This window comes from Schistocerca americana, chromosome 4 (assembly GCF_021461395.2).
Source record: "Schistocerca americana isolate TAMUIC-IGC-003095 chromosome 4, iqSchAmer2.1, whole genome shotgun sequence".
Lineage (NCBI taxonomy): Eukaryota > Metazoa > Arthropoda > Insecta > Orthoptera > Acrididae > Schistocerca > Schistocerca americana.
The window spans coordinates 165,139,731-165,164,698 of record NC_060122.1 but is presented as its reverse complement, the minus strand read 5'-3'; positions in this window follow the sequence as shown (position 1 = coordinate 165,164,698).

The window sequence follows — 24,968 nt, the reverse complement described above, 5'->3', positions numbered from 1 at the left end:
AAGGGATTAGACGAGCAAATATCCCCCCTAGGCTACTGAGTGGCCTACACAGTGGCGTTCAAAAAAGAATCAAGACACAATTCAAATTTGGTCCTTAAAGGTGCTATAAATCCGTACAGGCCAACCCTATAAACATCCCTGTATTTCAAACCAGTTGGGAAAATCTGCAGTGTCTATGGTCCCAGGCTAATTATCCACCTGCTGCAGGATAGATTTTACAGCTACAGTGTGATTATATTCTTCGTATCTTCTCAAATAACATATCATAAGAAAACCATGAAATGCAGTAAGAACTACAGGGAGTAATAGCAATCACATCGTAGCTCACAAGTAAACATCTGTGTTCGGTCAAATTGTTGCATCCAAAAGGCGTGAAATCGATTGCACCTTTCCGCGAGTGTATAACACAAATTTGCACAGACACATATATTTAATCAATATGGGGCTGTTGGATATTACAGTCGCATGTAATGTTTTTCTGGTTTTAAAAACCGTGCACCCGATCTGTGCATTAGCTTGTATTTTTCTAAAAGTCGAATGTATTATCATGGGGTCTTGAAGCACACGTTTCCTATACTCTTGTCATAAAAATAATAGTTTGTATCAGTTTTACGCAAATTTCAAACATTAATCAGAATATTAATATTAAATAACAAACACTTTCCTAATGTCTTGCAAAATTATATTAATTTGGTCACGAATCGGCTTTCGGCTTTTTAGGCCATCATCAGGCAACAACTGAACGTCACAAACGGAGATAAAATGACCTGGAACTTACGTACATATTGCATATAAACTTTTATGTCACTATAAGAAATTACATTTAGTTAAAAATTAAAAATAAAGATTTTTATGGGGATATCGTATCACATGACGTACTTACTAACCTAGAGTGAGTTCCTAGAATGCTAGGTAGCATATTGGGCAACATGTTGCCTCCAGCAAACGCTACCACGTTCCTCTCAGTTCATGTCCATGCCTTGAAGACCATTTGTAAGAGTTCGTTTCCGGGTGTTACGAGGCCTCCCTCTATTCGTGTATCCATCCATTGGTTTTAAAACAAAACTGATTTGGTGATTCTTCCATCTTTCATGTGTAGAATATGCCCCGCAAGATTTGGCATTTAACAAAAGATGAGGAAAAATAAAGATTATCGAGATCCTCATGAAAAACTTTTCTACTGTTATGCACCTCTCTGTAGATCTAGAACAGTCCACGCTTCCCTTTCAAATCCATAGTTAGTTGGACTGGGAAAGGTACTGTCAATTGGTAAAGTCACAAGATATTCTTCATTCAAGACGTCCTACAGCTTTTGCTAATACAACACTAATTTTAGTGCTTGTCTAAGCCTAAGTATCAACACTAATCTTATTGCTTGTCTAAGCCTAAGTATTAATATTTTACCAGAAGTTGGAACAACACTGTTTGTCTTTAAGTAGTTACCTGTATACTTCTTGTCAGTTTTTTAGCTGATTTCGACATCCAATCATATTCCTCTCTCACATTCTTCCAGGGGATTATTGGAGATTTTGTTGGCTAGATCGTTAATGGCACGACAGTTTTGGATGTTTCGGTCAGAATACGTAGTTCAGATGCAAACTAGATGTTTTCTTAAATGTGTTGACGTGAAGAGTTTGAGATGGTGCTTCTTGAACATTTCTCAGATGTTCACTAGGCTACAGTAAACCTATTGCCACTTAAGAATATTGACTTATTCGTTATTCTAGGTACTTACCATCCACTTTTAGTAAATCGACTATCTTGGTGTTCCTGCCACCAGTTATCTTCTGTGTATTTTCAAGATTTTTCTTTCATGACCAGTATGCAGCCCAATTGCACCTAACACTGATTCCAGTTGGTGCTGTTCCGAGAACTACATGCAATTACTGCACTGGACTGGTTCAGAATACCCCAGATATCCGCACAGACGCATCCCACGGTAAGTGACGCACTGTTATTTTCAATGCATGATGCAGACTCGATGCGCCCACATTTGCCGGATCTGTCATTGTCCATACCGAATAACCTTACGTTTTCAAACTGGACAGTGGTAGCCTCAAAGTTTGCAATACTTATAACGTGTCCCTCATGTGAACGGTGTAGTCCAATGCTGAAATTTCTTGGCAGACTGAAACTGTGCGCCGGACGGAGACTCGAAATAGGGATCTTTGCCTTTCGCAGACAAGTACAATACCGACTGAGATACCTAAGCACGACTAATGACCCGACCTCACAGCTTCCACCAGTACCTCGTCTTCCACCTACAAGGGAGTGACATTGTTAATCTCGTCGTTTTGTCTTTCTGTAGCATGAAATACGGGCTGGCAACGTCTGTATTGTTCAGTGCCTGTGTAGTCCAATATAGTGTCCTTTAGACATGCATGCAGGAATATGTACGAGCATGGGACGTAGACAGTGTACGTTTCGAGTTCCAGTCTGACGCAAATTTTTATCTGTCAGTAATCATTTATACAGCTAGTGTATAATCATATTCGCACTTCGCGGTTACATTTCGTTAATTTAATACGACTGTAGATCGTCGGGAGTGTCTGTTCATTGAAACAAGCATACATGTCTGTCTTGTATCCCGCCTGGAAGGCGGCGCGTGCGTCTGCTCCAGAAAACTGAAAGGTTGGCAGAATGATGAAAGCGAGCAGGAAAAGGTGAAAATCTCTCGGTACTGCAGTGTGAATTATAGATGTTTACTATGGGCAAAAACAAGTTAATATATGGTTACATAACCTTGCAATGATGAGCAAAGCCTTAGACCCGTCGTAAGTAATACATAGTTTCAATAGCTAGCTAACACCCTCTGAGGTTGAAGCAATGTTTACCGGCCATCTGCTCTTGATGAAATGGCTGAATGTGGAGCCGAGCTCGTAGAGCTGCACAGCGCCGGCTAGAGGGCGCTGTAGTCGGTGTCTGTCGTAGTGCCAACCTAAGAGCTTGCACCTACACCGTGGCATCGTAGCTATCGACACCACATCCTGAACGTCCATGCTCAAGACTACAGAGACTGTGAACAATACAGACTTTGGCACTCCGTCTTTCATGCAACAGCAAGACAAAATGAAGCGAATAATGACGTCTCACCCAGTGCGGGAATTACAGGAATATGTGACAGCATGAGACGTACACTCTGTGACATACACTGAGGTGACAGATCATGAGACATAAGCAAATGAAAGGCAGCGGTAGTATCGTGTGTGTAAGGTATATAACGTCAGAGCGTTGGCTGAGCTGTCATTTGTACTCAGCTGATTCATATGAAAAGGATTCCGGTGTGATAATGGCCGCATGTCGGCAGTTGACGGACTTTGGTTTTGGGTTGATTTGGTGGAAGGGACCAAACAGCGAGGTCATCGGTCTCACTGGATTAGGGAAGGATGGGGAAGGAAGTCGGCCATGCCCTTTCAAAGGAACCATCGCGGCATTTGCCTGAAGCGATTTAGGGAAATCACGGAAACCTAAATCAGGAAGGTCGGACGCGGGATTGACGGTCGTCCTCCAGAAACCGAGTCCAGTGTGCTAACTACTGCGCCACCTCGCTCGGTAACGAACTTTGGACGCGGAGTGTTAGTTGGCGATACACCCATGTGATATACAGTTTCCAATATCGTTAGGGAATTCAATATTCCGAGAACGATGAGTGTGCCGAGAATACGAAATTTCAGGATTTACCTCTCACCACGGACGATGCAGTGGTCGACGGCCTTACTTAAAAACGGAGAGCAGCAGCGTTTGCGTAGTGTTGTCAGTGGTAACAGACAAGGAAAATTTACAAAGAAAGTATCCGTTAGGACAGTGGGCCGAGATTTGACTTTAATGAGCCACGGCAATAAACGACTGACCCGAGTGTCTTTGTTAACAATGCGACGTCGTCTGCTGCTCTTCTTCTGGACTCCTGACCAGAGTGGTTGGACCCTAGACGACTCGAAAACCGTGACGTGGTCAGATGACTCCCGACATCGGTTGGTAAGAGCTGACTGTGGGGTCTGAGTGTGGTGCAGACCCCATTAAGCCAAGGATCCAAGTTGTCAACAAGGCACTATACGATCAGTTGTTGGCTCCGTATTGGTGACGACTGTGTTTACATGGACTGGACTGGATTCTCTGTTACGTTCGGCTACTTGGAGACCATTTGCAGCGATTTATAGTCTTAATGTTCCCAGACAACGATGGAACTTTTATGGGTAACAGTGGGCCATGTTACTGGGCGACTGTTGTTCGCGGTTCGATTGAAGAAATTTCTGGACAGTTCTAACGAGTGATTTGGCCTCCCAGATCGTTCGACATGAATCCCTTCGAACATTCAAAAAATGGCTCTGAGCACTATGGGACTTAACATCTGAGGTCATCAGTCCCATAGAACTTAGAACTACTTAAACCTAACTAACCTTAGGACATCACAAACATCCATGCCCGAGGCAGGATTTGAACCTGCGTCCGTAACGGTCGCGCGGTTCCAGACTGAAGCGCCTAGAACCTCTCCACCACACTGGCCGGCCCATCGAACATTCATAAGACATAATCGAGGGATCAGTTCATGCACAAAATCTTGCAATGGCAACACTTTCGCAATCGAGAAAGGCTATAAAGCAACATAACTCGTTGTCTCTGTAGTGGACTTTCATTGACTTATTGAGACCTCGCCGGGGGAAAGCTGATCTGACACGATATTAGTAGGAATCCCATGACTGTAATCATCTCAATATGTGATACCCTGCGTCCGTCCGGGAGGTGTGCACTGATAGCCAAAGTGGTTAGGGTGACCACTCACGTTAAGCGGGAAACCGGGGTTCTAGTTCCAGTCCGATACAAGTTTTCATCTGTCACTAATCATTTTTATTGCTGGAGTATAATCATAAGTGAAGTGTACGAATCCATTTCGATAAGATAAATTGCCACATATTTCTACGGGAGGAAGTATTGCCTCTAGCTTCCTAGACAGTGCATAAGTCCGGATAGCTATAACTGTGGAAGTATGGGGCATTTTACGTGTGACGAGTACTGTGTACTATACGGTACTGTAAGCCATCACGAGAGATAGCATTGTCAAGTACCACAATAAGTACGTGTGGGCAGATGCATCACCTCAAGGAATCGCGAATGTTAGTCATCAGGACTACCCCAGTATCAATCTATGGGTAGGAATTGTCGGTGACAGACTCATATGGTCAAATATTTAACCAGACGGATTGATGGGTGCCATGTATTACTGATTTTTGCACAAAGAAGTAACCATCGTCATTACAGAACTTTACCCTAGCATAAAGACTAATTATGCTTTATGCACGAAGTGGAACCCCTCCACCACTGCAAAGTCTCATGGGCGATGGATTGGTCCAGGAGAACCAGAAGCGTTGCCTCCCTGCTGTTTACTTGACATGAATTCGTTGGATTTCTTGCTATGGGGTCACTTAAAGGCACTGGTGTATGCCCAACTCATCGACAGAACGCAGTTGGTAAAGGAGCGTGTGAGTTCGAAAAAGTGGAAGGCTCATTGCGAAGAAGGGCTGTAGGATAGGTGAGAATAAGTGGCACCTATCTGCTTCTGCTTCTGCATAACATACAGATTGGCATCACTACTAGTTGTGACCAATACCACAACCTGTAGGAATATGTGGCCTTTTTTTAATCATGCTGTATAATGGGAGCAAATGGACAAATCCACTGACATAAGCGGCTTTGTCAAAGGGCATATGGTTGTGGCCCGGCACCGACGAGTGCCGGTAGGAAGTGCTTGGAGGACGATGAATTCACAAGTTGATGACAAAATGTTGTATCACCACGCCTCATCACAGAAGGTTGAGGTCCGAGGCTTCCCCATCTTGTAATGCGACTTAACTTCTGAGGTCATCAGTCGCAATTCTGGTGGAGGTACAAAGATTGCAGAGCACACTACAACGCACATTGTTGAGAATGGGACTCCACAGAAGAGAAACCATTCCCATGTTGACCTAACGCCACTGTCAATTAGTATTGCATTTAGCATGTCACCATTGAGATTTTGCCTCTGTATTAATGGAAACATATCGCATGGTCAGATGAATAACGTTTCTTGTCACACTAGGTCTTTAGTAGTGTCCGTATACACCGATCTTCAGGCAAACTGCTGCTCGAAACGCATCGCGCCATGGATGCAGTCTGGGGGGGGGGGGGGGGGCAGTGTTATGCTAAGAGGGCAAACACACAGACTTTCTTGGGACCTGTGGTGGTAATCGAAGGCATCATGCCACCTGTGGACTACTTGAGCATTATTGCAGATCAACTGCAGCACTACATGCTTGATACCTTCCCCAAAGCTCTGACATTTTCCAACAGGATAACAGTATTGGTGACAGCGGTTTGAAGAGCGTGACAGTGAACTCACGTTAACATTGCTACGAAATTCGCCTTAGCTGAATTCGATGTAAAACACCTGTGTCGCTATCAAGTGACAGCCGTGCGCCCTCAAACCATCGGACCGTAATTTATTGTAACTGCGCGACGTGTGTTTGATACACGGTGCCAAATGTATCCGGAAGTCTACCGACGACTTGTCGATTCGAAGCGACGCCGAATCACTGCTGTATTGTTTCCCGAAATGGATCAGTACAGTATTATGAAGGCGGTCGTAATGTATCGAGTTATCAGTTATGTGCCTCGTTCAGTACGCCAGTGGAACAGAAAGACAAACGAGAATATTGGTACAATTAACTCTCCACCATGTACTGTACAGGGGCTCGTGGAGTATATCAGTAGCTGTAGATGCAAGTATTATAAGAACGGACCAGACTGAGTATCGGATACATGTGCCATAAATATGTGCCGATATTACGACTCTGTGCTCCTCTTTACATCCTCATCTCTGAAATTTAATGAAAAGCAATCGACAGTGACGCTGCAGCTCCCCTTTGGCGCGCACTGTCGCATTTTATACCCAGCGGTGCAGAATATCCTCGGGCGTGGCGCTTGATAATCCGCAACAACACGGGCGCGCGCGTGCGTGCCGGGCGGCTGTCTGTGTCGAGAGCGGCGACAAACACGGCTTTAATTAATCGCGCCCTCTATGAAACGCTGCGAATCACCGGCTGCGCTGAACACCGACTGGCGCCAGCAAATCCGTTTCCAGGCCGCACGGTGGCGCTCCATCTGCTCGCCTCTGATATTCCGTTTCGGAATGATTTCTGCCGTCATACTGCAGGACTGCTCTCATGTTGGTGATGACACTCTTACTGTTGCTACAGTGCCAACAGATTCCACAAGAATGTGGTCTTAAACAACAGGAAGTAAGCACCCTGGTCAGAAGTCTGTTCACCCCCTGTAAAGGCCACGCAGCTCGTTTGCAGCACTGTACTCGTATATATTGTAGAACCAACTCACGAAGGTCCGTTGTGGATTGTAATTATCGTGTGGCAGTGAAACTGAATGGATATGCTAACGTGTTGAAGTGGAACAGATTAACGGTGGAAAAAAATTAGTTTCGGTTTTGGCCACCAGGAGCAAATATGGCGCTGTACAGCATCTAGTTGAGGTCTCCGATGCTCGTATTGAACAAACTGTGTAACTGAATCAACGTCATGGCTTTCTCACTTTTTTGACGTTTTCCCCCCATATCCCGCCCCTAACCCATCAGATATGAAAACATTTGTATACGTCTTTCTTAGATCCATCTGGTGGCCAAAACTGTAACTAATTTTTTACACCGTAAATCGGTTCCGCATTAACGCGTTAGAATATCTACCACGTTTCGCAGCCATACGATAATTATAGCCCACATTGGACCTCTAACGTGTATCCTCCCACTCGTGACGTATGACATGCCAATGATTGGTGACGTATGATATGCAAGTGATGGGGCTATGTATGTACGAGTCAGTTGTATGCATTCAGCTCAGTGGAATAGTTAGAAAGAAACTATCGCTTTTCGACGAGCTCTCATCAAATGTCATGCCCACACCGTGTACGAGATTAACTGATTTGTTGGTGTATCAATGTGGACTGTCCAGTGGTGTGCTACTCGGAGGTTTGTAACACCACACAAGAAAAGTGGCCGTAAAAAGAGCCTAACTGTCGCAGACCAGAGACTAACGTCATGCCATGTCAAAGACATTCTGTTTCAAACCGACAGAAACTGCTGCTGCTTCAGCGAAAGCAGTCCCATCTCAACCAGTTTCAGGGTGAAAACTGCAAAGGTAACTGCATCTAAAACGCATTTTGAGTGATGTACCACGTAAAATGCCATTGCTCGCAGCATCCCATAAAGCGGCACACCTTCATTGGGCTAAATAATGCAGAAAATGGACAGTACCTGACTGGTACTCCTACGAGTTGCAATTCTGCCATTTTTCGGACGATTCAAGGGGTCAAGTGTAGTGTTAGCAGTTAGCCAACACTACGCACACTATTTGGTTGAGGATGCCGATATGCACGCGTCAACTCACGCAGGCTGGCGTGAGGTCTGAAACAGGATACGTAATGAATGCTATAAAGAAAAGTACGTAGCTGCTGGAATACTTAACTTTAATCCATCCTTGTTGTACATCGCTCTTGACGATACAAGTGAGACTCTGTAGATACATGCAATGTAATGCTAATGGCGCCTTGCTAGGTCGTAGCCATTGACTAAGCTGAAGGGTATTCTAACTATCTGCTCGGCCAAGGAGCGAGGCTTCGTCAGTGTAGTCGCTAGCAAAGTCGTCCGTACAACTGGGGCGAGTGCTAGTAAGTCTCTCGAGACCTGCCGTGTGGTGGCGCTCGGTCTGCGATCACTGACAGTGGCGACACGCGGGTCCGACATGTACTAATGGACCGCGGCCGATTTAAAGCTACCACCTAGCAAGTGTGGTGTCTGGCGGCGACACCACATCAAGAACACCAATGACTCAAATAAAAGCGTTTCACCTGGACTGTGTGTAAAGTGTTTTTCAGGCTGGTGGTGGTTCAGTGATGTTTTCGGTGTGTTTGCATACCATGATTTCGGCATACTCATTCTGTTTATCCGCAACATGACCCAAGATGTTCATTTCAACGCTCTCTGCCACCAACTGTTGCCCCTTATTCTGCCTTCTTATAATGACTATGGTGTTGATGTTCTCGTCTTCCTAGGTGACTGCTGCCACCGATATGGCCTCTAGGTATTGGTTCTTATTTTGGCGAATACTGTGGCACTAATAACGTCTCTTAGCAAAACACATATTATATGTGGTAAAAAAGGAGAAAAGAATAATTGAACTGGATGATTGTAATTGCGTGGACAACGATTGTGTGAAAGTTATGTAATAAAGAGAAAGCATTATGTATCATATTTTGTGCTTGTATGGAATTATGTATCAATTTTTTTAAAGATAATATCTATGTCGGCGAGTACTGAAACCGCCACAGACGATACTTATTAAATATCAAAGATGAGAATATGTCACAATGAGTATAAGCAGTAGTGAACGAACATTGATTTCTCTGTCATCTTCTTGGAGTTATGTGAGCAGGAAGAGCCTGTGACGTTATATTGTATGCTTGTGTAGCATTCTTTTGTCAAGATTGAGAGACGTACGCCATTAGGTACTGATTTGTAAAGGTGTGTAATAGTTTAATCTGTCTAAATGTTTTGAATAGAGTTACTTAGTGAAAACTTGCATTATGAATTGTAATGAACTTGCCTGGTATTTTATCCCATCCTTTTAAGACGTGTTCAGTTATTTAAATATTATTCGTGGTGCAGAGCTGCGCTACGAACGAACGAACCGCTGCCGCGGCGCATTCAAACTGCATTAAATGAAACCAATCATACCGCAAGGAAGCGGTCAGGTAATAGTGAACTAAAATTATTTCTTTCAGCTTTCAGAATTGCAGAGCAGAGCAGCAGATTTTATGATGAGTTTTACAGGTGGGCGCGGGCTGCGGATGATATATTATTAATAGCGCAAAAAGATAATTTACCTTCATAGCAAAAAAGAAATCTTGCTGTGAGTAGTTCTGGTCTGGCAAACATTATAGTAAAAACATCTTTTTCTCTGATAATAGTCTCATGTTCTCGTGTTAGTCGTGGTACTTATTGGTGTTCTAAAAATGGCTCTGAGCACTATGGGACTCAACTGCTGAGGTCATTAGTCCCCTAGAACTTAGAACTAGTTAAACCTAACTAACCTAAGGACATCACACACATCCATGCCCGAGGCAGGATTCGAACCTGCGACCGTAGCGGTCTCGCGGTTCCAGACTGCAGCGCCAGAACCGCGCGGCCACTTCGGCCGGCTTGGTGTTTTACTGTAAGCAAAAATCCACTGCAAAAGTTTGATGTTGAACAAACATTGCATACTGTAACCACAGCATTGATAACGAAATAATTTTCAGTAACCTTTTCAATAACCATGAAGTAAGGAAGACATGATGAACTTCATAGCGAGTTACAGCAACGAAACAATGTTCTTTTTATAGAAAGCCACATGCAGAATAATAAGAACATAATATATTTTGTTTTGTTGAAAATTAATGATCCAAAGAAAGTCACAGCACAGCATCCCTAAAAAGTATTTCAGGGTTCTTTTCGTAGCAACATATTTTATTTCATATGTTAGTTGTTACGGGAACAGTAACAAAAACAAAGAGAGAGCAGCGGAACACTATATCCTACCTCCACTGGTCCGCCATACCATCCCATCTTGGTCTCAAGAGAAACGTCGAGGTCGTTTGGAATAGCCAATCAAGCGCAGAGATCAACAATTCTGCAGTGTGCTAACTTTACGGTTTCTAATCAGCCTTCAGCTGGATATGGCGAAACTGAAGATACTTATGGGCTCTCTTTCTCGCAAAATTGGGGCTAATATCCAGGCAAGATGTGCTGTTGCACAGTGTTAACGTGACGTCATCAGGGAGTGACAAATATATTGTCTGTGGTGCTTACTTGAAAAGTTCAATAAGTTGGGGGTTCATTTACTGTTGGACTTTCCATAGGCATTTACACGACATAATGCTGTAGCACGAAACAAAGCAAAATAATTAGTGATTAGCATACCGTCGATGATAAGAGCTATAAGCTCGAATCAGGGCAACAAATGGAATGTGTCCATTTGAAAAGAACTGTAATAGCATTTCACCTACATGATTTAAGAAAATCATTGCAAATCAAAATTTGATGACCGCTGAGCCTTCGTGTGTTCAGTAAAGTTGGAGTCCGCCAAAAGCAACACGTTGGTGCTGTTACGTCATAGTTTGTATGCGGATACGTGATTTCACATGCAGGAAAATTGATTACGACCGTACATGACACATACAATGGAACATATAGGTATTCTTTAATTTTTCATTTTAACTAGAGATGATCAAGGGATCAAAGTTATGCGCTTGTGTACCACGTAGAAATATACACTGAAGAGCCAAAGAAAAGGTACGTATGCCTAATATTGTGTGGGGCCACAGCGAGCACGCAGAAGTGCCGTGGCACGGACTCGACTAATGTCTGAAGTAGTGCTGGAGAGAACTGACACCATTAATCCTGCAGCGCTGTCCATAAATCAGTAAAAGGACGGGGGTTTGGAGATCTGTTCTGAAGTTGCAAGGCATCCTTGATACGCTCAATAATGTTAATGTCTGAGGAGTTTGGTGGCCAGCGGAAGTGTTTAAGCTCGGAAGAGTGTTCCTGGAGCCACGCTGTAGTAATTCTGGACGTGTGTGGTGTCGCGTTGTCCTGCTGGAATTGCCCAAATCCGTCGGAATGCACAATAGACACGAATGGATGCAGGTGATCAGACACGATGCTTAGCACGTGTCCCCTGTCAAAATCATGTCTAGACGTATCAGGGGTCCCATATCACTGCAACCGCACTCGTCCAGACCATTATAGAGCCTCCACCAGCTTGAACAGTCCCCTGCTGACATGCAGAGTCCGTGGATTCATGAAGTTGTCTCTGTACCCGTACACGTCTATCCGCTTGATACGATTTGGAACGAGACTCGTCCGACCAGGCAACATGTTTCCAGTCATCAACAGCCCACTGTCGGCGTTGATGGGCTCAGGTGAGGCGTAATGCTTTGTGTCGTGCAATCATCACGGGCATACGACAGGGTCTCGGCTCCGAAAGTCCATATCGATTATGTTTCGTTGAATGGTTCGCGCGCTGACACTTTTTGATGGCCCAGCATTGATATCTGCAGCCCCGATCTTGCGCCCAGTCACTACCATCTGTTCCTGCACTTGAAGAAACACCTGGGCGGTCAGCGTCTTCAAGACGATGACGGAGTCAAAACAGTGGTGACGCAGTGGTTAACAAGTCAGGCGGCAGACTTCTATGGGGAGGGTATTCAAAAACTGGTACAACGTTATGACAAGTGCCTCAATATTGACGGAAATTATGTAGAAAAGTAGATTAAGGTCCATGCTTTCACGTAAAAGTAAAATTATTGAGATACCTTAGCACGTCTTTTTTAAATTTCAAAACGGTACTTACTTAAAAAACACGCCTCGTACGTGTTTGATTGTAGGTCATTTTAAAGCTCTCTACGACATGAATTCATGTTGAGTTTCATTCATCATCCAACTGTTCCATTCCTCTCTCATATACATTTTAAGTGGTTTATATATCGAGATATCAAGAGTTGCGGTTGTGAAGTAAATCCTCCCGGAATAAGCGATTGGGTCAGGCAATAGGACTTAAAACAGTTGTTACGGTAAGGTATGAGAAGTACAGTTACGCGAAAGCTAATAACAACTTAAGCAGTAAGTACATTACATTAAACAAAGTAACTGCTACAAATAACATTTCGTCAAAATGTGTTAAAAATATATATAAAAGAGATAACCAGTCATAATCGCATGCGGTTAAGTGACGCCAATGATTCCCATGCAAACGATAAGCGCGATCCAGTAGTAGGCGATTTCAGAGATGCGACAGCGACTGGATTTCAAACACGCGCTCGCATGCTGGTCGACATGTAGAAATTTATTTATTTATTTATTTATTTATTTATTTATTGTTCCGTGGGACCACATTTAGGAGAAGTCTCCATGGTCATGGAACGAGTCAATACATGAAATTATAACACGATTGTAGAAACACATAAAATGAAACAAGTCGTTAGTTTAAATAAAGAAAATCAAGAATGTAACACTGGAATTTGCTTAATTTTTTATCTCTTCCAGGAGCTCCTCGACAGAATAGAAGGAGTGAGCCATGAGGAAACTCTTCAGTTTAGACTTAAAAGTGTTTGGGCTACTGCTAAGATTTTTGAGTTCTTGTGGTAGCTTATTGAAAATGGATGCAGCAGAATACTGCACTCCTTTCTGCACAAGAGTCAAGGAAGTGCATTCCACATGCAGATTTGATTTCTGCCTAGTATTAACTGAGTGAAAGCTGCTAACTCTTGGGAATAAGCTAATATTGCTAACAACAAACGACATTAAAGAAAATACATACTGTGAGGGCAATGTCAAAATTCCCAGACTATTGAATAGGGGTCGACAAGAGGTTTTCGAACTTACACCATACATAGCTCGAACAGCCCGTTTTTGAGCCAAAAATACCCTTTTTGAATCAGAAGAATTACCCCAAAAAATAATACCATATGACATAAGCGTATGAAAATATGCGAAGTATACTACTTTTCGTGTTGAAATGTCACTTATTTCAGATACTGTTCTAATGGTAAATAAAGCGGCATTTAGTTTCTGAACAAGATCCTGAACATGGGCTTTCCACAACAGCTTACTATCTATCCGTACGCCTAGGAACTTGAACTGTTCCGTCTCGCTTATAACATGCCCATTCTGTCTGATTAAAATGTCAGTTCTTGTTGAATTGTGGGTTAGAAACTGTAAAAACTGAGTCTTACTGTGATTTAGCATCAAATTATTTTCCACAAGCCACGAACTTACTTCATGAACTACATTATTTGATAATGTTTCAATATTACACACAAGATCCTTCACTACCAAGGTGGTGTCATCAGCAAACAGAAATATTTTTGAATCACCTGTAATACTAGAAGGCATATCATTTACATAAATAAGGAACAGCAGTGGCCCCAGCACCGACCCTTGGGGAACGCCCCATTTAACAGTGCCCCATTGGGACTGAACATCATTACCACTCTCAATATTGCGGAGGATTACCTTCTGCTTTCTGTTCTTAAAGTAGGAGGCGAACCAATTGTAAGCTACTCCCCTTACTCCATAATGTTCCAACTTCTGCAGTAATATTTTGTGGTCAACACAGTCAAAAGCCTTCGTTAAATCAAAGAAAACACCTAACGTTCTCAACCTTTTATTTAATCCGTCCAAAACCTCACAGAGAAAAGAGAATATAGCATTTTCAGTTGTTAAGCCATTTCTAAAACCAAACTGTACATTTGACAGCAAATTATGTGAATTTAAATGCTGCAGTAACCTTGTATATACAAGCCTCTCGATAACTTTAGCAAACACCGATGGCATAGAAATAGGTCTATAATTGTCAACATTATCCCTGTCTCCCTTTTTATAAAGTGGCTTCACTACCGAGTACTTTAATCGGTCAGGAAACCGACCACTGCTAAAGGAAAAGTTACAGATATGGCTAAGTACTGAGCTAATATACGTGGAACAATACTTCAGTATTCTGCTAGATACCCCGTCATATCCATGAGAGTTCTTGGTCTTTAGTGATTTAATTATTAACTCAATCTCCCTCTTGTCAGTATCATGGAGGAGCATTTCAGGTAACAGTCTCGGAACACTTTTTTCTAAGAGCGCTATATGATTCCCTGTTGGGACTAGGTTTCTATTTAGTTCACCTGCTATATTCAGAAAGTGATTATTAAGTACTGTACATATATGCGACTTATCAGCAACACGGACATCCCCACTACGCACTGATTCTATATCCTCGACCTGTCTCTGCAGACCAGCCACTTCCTTTACGACTGACCATATGGTTTTAATTTTATCCTGAGACTTAGCTATTCTATCTGCATACCACATACTTTTTGCCTTCCTAATAACTTTTTTAAGCACCTTACAATACTGTTTGTAATGGGCTGCTGCATTTAGATTTTGACTGTTTCTAACGTTTTGATATAATTGCCACTTTGTTCTACAAGATATTCTTATCCCTTTAGTCAGCCACCCAGGCTGCCTGTTTGTGCTAGTACCCTGTTTTAAACGTTCTAACGGAAAGCAACTTTCAAAGAGCACGAGAAAAGTCTTGAGGAAAGCATTATATTTATCGTCTACTGTATCAGCACTATAAACATCTTGCCAATCTTGTTCCTTGATAAGGTTTACAAAAGTCTGTACAGCAACTGGATCAGCTTTCCTAAAAAGTTGGTAACTATATTTAACATGTGTTGAAGCACAAAAATCTTTTAGACTTAAAATTTGTGCATCATGATCTGAAAGGCCATTCACCTTTTTGCTAACAGAATGCCCTTCTAATAATGACGAATGAACAAAAATATTGTCTATGGTTGTTCTACTGTTCCCTTGCACTCTCGTTGGAAAGAATACGGTTTGCATAAGATTATATGAATTAAGGAGGTCTACCAGCATCCTTTTCCTTGAACAATCACTTATACAATTAATATTGAAGTCACCACATATAACTAACTTTTTGTATTTCCTATAAAGTGAACCAAGAACCTCCTCTAGCTTTAGCAAAAATGTTGTGAAATCGGAGTCTGGGGATCTATAAATAACAACAGTAAGAAGTTTAGCTCCACTAAATTTAACCACACCTGCACAACATTCAAACACCTTTTCAGTGCAGTACTTTGAAACATCAATTGACTCAAATGGGATACCGTTTTTCACATACATGGCTACTCCCCCACACCGCAAAGAGCTCCTAGAAAAGCTGCCAGCCAACCTGTATCCTGGTAAAGGAAGCCTCTGAATTATCTCCTTATTTAAGAAGTGTTCAGATATACCAATAATTTCAGAGTCAACATCTATAAGCAGTTCACTAACTTTATCTCGAATACCTTGTATATTTTGATGAAATATACTAATTCCCTCATTAATCGGATACCCAAGCTTTGTAGAAAGTGGTTTCTTTGTTAGAGAGACTTCCCTTAAGCAGGAATACCTATCAGCTGACTTCAATCTAAAAAAGGTACAGCTCTAACACCCACAACTACCGGAATTTTCCCATGAGTGATCCCACCACCCCCACCTATGCTGTCACCTATAAGTTTTGCCAACCTCCCCTTCCCATACCTGTTGAGGTGCAGGCCATGTCTAGTGAAACCCGTCCTACTGATAGACTCCACCGACACCACTGAAATGTGACTCATGCCTTCTGTCATCAGCGCACCCCCAAGTCTCATGTTATTACGCCTGACGGCTATATTAAGATGAGGCCGATCGTGACGCTGAAACAGTTCCACGAAATGCACATTCGTGTTGCCAGTCTGAGTGGCTATCTTTTCCAGGTCACCATCTATGTCATACTTCCCATCCCTATCAATACTATTACCAGCCCCACCCACAATCACTACCTGATCCTCTTTAGTAAAATCCCTACATAACCCCCCTATGTTAAAAGTCACCTGAGCCAATCCTGCATTAGGCTTCACAATGCTGGTGACCTGGTACTCACTCCCCAAAACTTCCTGCAACTGCTGGCCTACACCTCTACCATGAGAACTGCCTAACAGCAGAACCTTCTTCTTTCTCTTAGACTTTGCAACTGTCCTAGCCACCGTAACTGCTGAGGTCTGCTGCATACTTCCTACATCTACAGCTACTAGAGATTCCTCTCCACTAGACTCTGACAGTTGGTCATATCTATTACAAACACCAATAGTAAAACTATCTGAAAATCTCCTTCTCCTAGCAGATCTCTTGCCAACAGCCAGCTCCCATTCCCCAACCCCCTTCTCCCTCCTCATCCTATCTAGCTCCTCCTGTGCGTTTTTCAACTGCACCTGAAGGGCACAGATCTTACGCTCCTGCTCCTCTATCAACTTACTCTTGCTACATAACCTGCAGTTCCAGGAGAGGATCTCACCAGAATGCCCACTGGCTTCCCCACTGCATTCCCCCCAGTGAAAATACTTCGAACAAGTCTCACACCGCAATCCACTACTCACGAACCTACGGCAAAGCCCACACTTCTCACTCATGGTAAAATTTTACAATTATTGAAACAAGAAAACAACTTTATCTAAGTTCCGCTACTACAATAAGAGGATGTTAAAAACTGACTACAATTATCACAAACTTGCTCTACAAGGGAAGTAACTACTATTATTGAAAGTATTAATCAACAACAAATGAGAATATAACAAAATACTAACACAGAAAGAAAATCAAACGTCTAATGACAGTAACGAAACTGAAAGCAGTTCGCAAAAATGTCTTCTGAAGTTATTTCACCGGAAAACACCAAGAACACCGGTTGAAGACCACTAAAGTTCCTAAATAAAATACTATACACAAACAATTAATTAGTACTTAGCTTTCGATGCGCCGCTACAGCTGCAACTGGTCAGCGCGGAATGTAAACACGGGTAAGAGGTTAAGTTGCTCGATACGAAACACTCACAAATATCAGGCCACAACACACGAAATGCAGAGGTGAATGAAGAAACCACTAATAAGTCACTTATATAGTAAATATTATCACAAAAACAGTTAAAATATATATCTGAAAACTAAAAATAGATGAAAACTTAGAGAGCGATCTCACACGCAGTCACGCGCTTATGACGTCACACCAAAGAACAATGCATGTCAGGTATTGCAGATTGATCCTAGAAGGGTAACGGTGTTCTCACAGCCCATTACGGCTGGTTATCTCTCTTACACGTATTTTTAGACATTTGATATATATCTGAAAACTAAAAATAGATGAAAACTTAGAGAGCGATCTCACACGCAGTCACGCGCTTATGACGTCACACCAAAGAACAATGCATGTCAGGTATTGCAGATTGATCCTAGAAGGGTAACGGTGTTCTCACAGCCCATTACGGCTGGTTATCTCTCTTACACGTATTTTTAGACATACATGCGAAATGCTGTTTGTAGCCGTTGCTTTATATAAGGTAACGTACTAATATCTCCATTTGTTGTTGGTTTTCGTGTAATTATATTGCTCATACCTTACTGTAACAGCTGATTTAAATACAGTTTGCCTAACTGGCTATCGCTAATGTAATTCGGTATGCAGTCGGCGGAGCATCGTATTTAAGCAACAGCTGCGTTGCTGTCCTCAGCAGTTGATTCGCTCCATCCACCGCTACTGCCTACCATCATAGGTATAATTTCCTCTTTTAATGTCCATATATTTGATTTATTTTATGCGTAACTACTATTATCAGAGGGCACTCTACAACCGTTGTGTGTTCATATTTCAGTATGAGAGCCTAAGTATTGTCAAATATTGACCGAAACCGGTTACCAACGAAATGAATGTTTTTGCAGTAGAGACTGTTTGCAGTCCATTCTCAAAGTATTTTTCAGCAGACGGTTGTTTCTCGACGAGAGATATTCTCAAAAAGTATCTTATTTTTCATTCCAGAAAAATTCTTTCTCAAGTAATTTGTCTTTTGTCTGGGAACAACGAAAATAAAGCAGTAAATGCTCCCGTCGTCGTGTATGGCGTACAGTTGTTTGAATTGTTTCGAACAACAGTCAAAAGTTCTGACCATAAGAACGAATCCATTTTAACACTGGATTTTCCCCACTTCTTCGCAACAGAACACCAATATTATTATGTAAGGAACAGACCCAACGTCACTTTTCAGTAAACTACTACCTTCAGCTAATTTCAAAATATCGTCGCTCTGTTGAATCAACGAACTAGTGAAGTAGTGCAAAGGCTGTGTGTCATCCCATTAGCTTCAATACTTGCTTTACACATTGCAGTCTTGAAGTTCTCATACAGTGGCATAATGTCAATGAATCCTAGCTCTTTACCTTTCAAATCTTGAAATTCATCTTTAGAAACTTGAAGAACAGGCACTGTCTTTTCTTCGTGGACACTTCTTGTTTCTTGATCTACACATCTGCTTTATCAGATGGGCAAAAACGTAGATTTTCAGACATGAATCCAGTATTTACAATTTTTAAATTGTCTCGACATTTGCTCTGTTCGGAATTCACGAACAATCAGTTTGTATACTCATCATATTTTCTGTGCCATTGGTAGGGATGACCAACCTTCAGAAGCACTACACAACTTCCCTTTCATTGTTGCAATTACTTTCACTACTGACAGTTATAGAACTCAAGTAGCTTAGGCGTACGAAACCACATGTAAACGAAGGCTGTTGGTCAGAGCATTGCCTGCGACATCACAGCCGCTGACGGTAAAAGACTGACTGAAATTCGGAATAGGGGAGACTCTGGTCGGAAAAACCACACTGCAAAACGGTGTCGGAAGCAGGACGCTATCTGCAGCATCTACAAAGGGTCGGAAACTTCAGAGACGGTAAGGATAGACCGTGTACATTCGACGTCAACATGCAGCAATCGCTAAATGGACGACAGGTGGCAACACCAACAATGGATATTACACGAGGGTTGTCCTGAAAGTAAGTTACGATCGGTCGCGAAACGGAAACCACTGTGAAAACGAGAAACGTTTTATTGGCAACAGTTTAGTACACCTTCCACCTGCTTCTCTACATAGTCGCCGCTACAACTTCGAGTTTTGTCATAGTGTTGTATCAACTTCCCAATATCCTCGTCATAGAAAGCAGCCGCCTGTGCTTTCGGCCAGTTATCTGCGCTGGTCTCCAGCTCGTTGTCTGTGGAAAAAATTTGTTTTCATGTGAGCAGAGTTGAGACTCAGGGGGAGCCAATTACGGACTGTATTGTTGGTGATAAAACATTTTTCATCGGAAACGCTGCAGGAGCGTCTTCATTGCCCCTGCAGTGCGGCCGAGAATTGGCATGAAGAAGGAACTGCTCGACAGTTGTTTTATGTGGGATGCATGACAGAGGCGAAATCTCTAACCAGGCCCTCATACTTGGTGGAAGACGCTATGTCCTACGCATCTTTACGTGGTCACTGTTCACTAAAAACTGATAAGAGCGACGCGACACGTTCGACGGACATACTAGAGACACTGCCCAACACATCTGTGCAAAGCTTTACCGGATTTTCCCAGTGGTTTCCATTTCGCGACCGATCGGAACTTACTTTCTGTACAACCGTCGTATAAAGAGGACGCGAAAACCCTGTAGTAGTTGTCGCAATGCGGAAACCGATCGCATCATCATTCACTTTCTGGCCAAGGGCGGAAGCATTCCCGGTAAGGCTAAGTTAAACTGTTTGCAGGAATCCGTGGTTAAAATATACCGTGCATGGCAAAATGCCGCTATCCAAAACCAGCGGGCCGTAAAAGACAGAGATGAAAGGTGGCTGCGAAAAGGTGTGCGGGGGAATAGACATCCAACTGCTGAGCAACTGACTGCCCAGATAAACCAAGGGGTTACCAACAATGTCTCCTCAACGACCATTCAGCGAATGTTGCTGCGTGTGAGTCTCCGCATCAGGCTTTTGGTTCATGCACCCATGATGACTGCTGTTCCTTGCCGAGGAAGGCTGGAATTTGGACGCCAATACCGCAACTGGAGGTCCTCTGAAAAGCGACAGAAGGCCTTTTCAGAATTATCACGTTTTTTGCTCCATCGACCGATGACGGCTGCCGCACAGCGTGAAACGTCTGAAAGCAAACACGCTGCATGCGCTATCGCCTGGGGAATGTTTCCATGTATTCCCCGGGTGATCTCGTCATTCTGGAAGGCATAATGGATCAACACAAGTACGCGTCTATGCTTGAGGACTATGTCCACCCCTGCATGCAGTTTGTCTTTCCTCCTCATGAAGGCATGTACCAGCAAAGCCATGTAATGTGTCACTCAGCTCGCAGTGTACATACGTGGTTCGAAGAACAGTAGGCTGAATTTACCGTACACCTTTGGCCACTAAACTCCCCGGATTTGAAACCAATCGAAAACTGCGGGACCACCTTGATCGGACTGTACACGCCATGGATCCCCAACCGAAAAGCCTAACGCTGCTGGGCACTACACTGGAGTCGGTATGACTCCACATTCCGGTCGGCACCGCTCAGAACTACGCTGCCTGTCTTCATGCACGTCTCGCAGCTGTCCTTACAGCTACATGTGGTTATTCAGGTTATTTGCAGGTGGTCACATAAATGTGACTGGACCATTTCAGTTCCTTCACAAACAAAATCGGAAGTATAAACAAGATTATTATGTGGTGCTGTCTTCGAATTTTGTTATGTAAATGCAAGCCATGACATCGTTAATGGGATTTAATGCATTTGAAATAATTGGAAAGAAGATGATACTTAAAGTGTGTAATGTAAAATAATTATCAATAAACAAATAGTTAAAATTGAAGTGCGTATTGGTTACTGGGGAGACAAAACGAGAGAAAGAGAGATAATATAACTGTACGTGAATGTTATTTCACAGAATGATATAGTACACGCAGATGCTTTAAACAACTGACAGCTTGATGATGATGATGTTGGTTTGTGGGGCGCTCAACATCGTGGTCATCAGCGTCCGTAGAAGGTCCAAATCTTTCCATTTCCCGTCTCGGCACTTCCCGAATGATGATGAGGGCAACACAAACACCCCGTCCCCGGGCGGAGAAAATCCCCGAACCGGCCGGGAATCGAACCTGGAACGCCGTAAGCCAGAGGCATCACCGCTAGCCACTAGACCACGAGGTGCGAACTTGATAGTCTAGAAAAAGTATTTACTTGACATGACAAAATTTTGCCTTCATTGGTCGATGTGATAAATATCTCCTGCCAAAGCTAAGAGAAGACCTCAACAAGGTACACTCGCTAAACACGGAGGACAGATGGCAACAGCTTACATTCCAAAATTCTCACCAGTCCAGCACTTACACGCTGCTCCTTTTTGTCCCAATATGTACTTGCATAGCACAACAATTAAACATTATCCGCCACCTTCGGTGACAATACGCACACTATCTATGTTCACAATGTCAAAACAAACCACTGGCGTCCTAAATGTCCTATGCGGTTTCTGTACTCTCGATTGCACATAGTGACTCGTTTATTCTGGATATTTAAATTAAACACAGTTTTTTCCAGACCACCTTAACTAATCTTTAAATCCAGTCACTGAGAGATTAAAGCTACGAATCTTTCGCAATGTTGGCATTTACTTGTATCACTCACGGCACCGTAAACATGGCTGCCTAATAACACATTTATCCACATTTTCAACTGGATATTTGTCGTGGGTGCTACGCTGCTTCTTCTTCTTCATCTTCTTTGATTAGGTACTGGAAACATTCTCTGCTCGGCGTCGTGTTTTTTCTGCCGTAATTTGCGCACCGTCTACTTCTGCTAATATTCTGCTTTGCACCTTCAGTCATCTGTTCTATTTCCAAAAATCAGCAAATTTAATTTTGTTAACAGTAGGCTACCGCAGCTGCCAGCGGAGTCATATTCCGCGTTCGTTTTCCATGCTTTCACTGGAAGGTAACAACGCGCACTACAGTGACTTCGAACGTGGATGTACAAGGATGAGTCAAATGAAAGCCTTAAATTTGTAATAAGAAATCGAAATTTCGCGCCGTTATCCTGTAAGTTGGTAAGCGTGCTACAAACAGCGTGCAGAATGGCCTGTAGGTGGCAGCATAGTGCAGATGCACACATACCGTCGCAGCATCAGTTTAAAGATGGCCGCCCCACTTGCGACTTGCACCAGGGAAGAACAGCGTTCTGTTATTCGGTTTTTGCGTAGTGAAGGTGTGAAACCTATTGAAATTCATCGACGAATGAAGGTTCAGTACGGTGAGGCATGTTTGTCACAGCAGCAAGCCAACGGATGGAGTAGGAAGTTAGCAAATGGTGTGACTTCAGTGCAAGATCCTCTTCGTCCAGGTCAGGCACAACGAGTTGTGACTCCACAGAACATTGCAGCATTTGAAGCCATAGTGAAGGAAAACCGTCGAGTGACACTGAATGACATAGCAGCATGTTTACAGATTAGTCATGGGTCAGCACACCACATTGTGCCAAATGTGCTCCAGTTTCACAAAGTGTCTGCAAGATGGGTGCCATGGCAGTTGACTCCTGAAATGAGAGAACGACGTGTTGATGCTTGTGAAGAACTTCTTCGGCGCTTTGAACGAGAAGGTGATGGCTTCCTTGCAAGAATCGTTACTGGGGACGAAACCTGGGTTCGCTTCCACCAACCGGAAGCGAAGAGAGCGAGCAAGGAATGGTGCCATTCCTCATCACCAAAACCAAATAAGTTTCGAACAGAACCATCAGCAGGAAAGGTTACGCTGACTCTATTTTGGGACGAAAAAGGCGTCATCTTGGAGCGTTACGTGCCTAATGGAACCACTGTCACCAGTGCATCATACACAGATCTAGAAAATCATCTGTGACCTGCAATCAAATCAAAGCGACGTGGATTGCTATCAGCAGGTGTCTTTTGCAACACGACAATGCAAGGCCCCACACTGCCAGTACAACAGTTGCAACAATCACAGACTTGTATTAGGAGTGTTTTCCACATCCACCATACTCACCAGACCTTGCCCCAAGTGATTTCTATGTTTGGACCACTCAAAGACGCAATGGGAGGAAAGAAGTTACGTTCTTATGAAGAGGTACGCCGCGCGGTGCATGAGTGTTTGCACGGACTGCCAAAAGAATTTTTTTCTAGAGGAATTTATCCATTTTGTAAGCGCTGGAGGACTTGCATTCAGCAAGGGGGAGATTATGTTGAAAAGTGAGGTTTGTACCACTTCTGCACAATAAATAATATTTTTTTAAAAAATTAAGGTTTTCATTTGACTTACCCTCGTACATATAACAGAGTGGGAAATGTAAAGCAGCTGACAGGTATCCGCTGTTGCCATTTTCAACTACTAAGCTCAAGGAGCCGTAGGCGAAACAATGGTAGCCTAAACAGCTTTGGCAACACTTAGCTTATGCGATACAGAGTTGCTCGAAGCAATTGTCAGAGAGCTTTTTTGGCCGACTGTGTAATAGTTAATGTTGTTTCCGGCTACACCCGGGCCACGATTCTCTTTGTCGAACAGTAACTCATCCCATTATCAAAGAAAGAAGAAAAAATATTTCGAACAGAAAATATGCCTACACAGGAGATGGACTTCTTAGCCGAGGTCGCCATGTGAAACTTTATTGTAGACAACCGGTTCCGGTAAAAGAAGTTACCATCTTCAGCTGTAATAAAGTTGCAATAAGTGCTACAAACTGTTAAACAAATAATTCAATATTAAGCCATAGAAGGACGAAATGACAATTTACATTCATAAAGGTTATTACAAACATCCTGTGCCAGCTACACATAAAATTTTTACATTAAATTCCCAGGAAGATAAAACAAGAAATGAGGGATGTGTTGGCACATCAGTATTGAAATTACTAAGTACGTTGCAATTCACTAAAACATCGTCGTGCCTCCCAGGGCGGCACAAAATTGCCAGTGCATGAGACCATCTGACCACAAGCGCCATAGGTGTCGCTGGAGTACACAGATTCAGTAAAAGTCAGATACATGATTTAAAAACTACCATGATTATATGTATACATATATAATAAAATTCTCAAATGTTTATAAAATATTTTGGATGACTTCTTCGTGAGGGAATACTGCTAATAAATACTGTACACCATATTTACTAAACTTGCGTTATATCGTTCCAAAACTGCAAAAACCTTGTTTTGACAATATCGCTAAGTAATCAACAAACATAGTTACAAAAGAAAAACATTTTTTTTAAAGTTGGATTGTACACTAAACAAATTTTTAGTAAGTTACGAAAACCAAAATGCAGCGGTGTTCAACCGAATATCTCAAGCTAGCACAAGAAATTCTTCTTCTCCTAAACAGTCACTACAAATGCCTCTTCGAGGTCAATATCAGTTAACTAATAGACACAAAATAAGAGTTGAGATACGTGAACGCATTTTCTTTTAACGTAAATCATTACAACGCACTCGTATGTATAGCA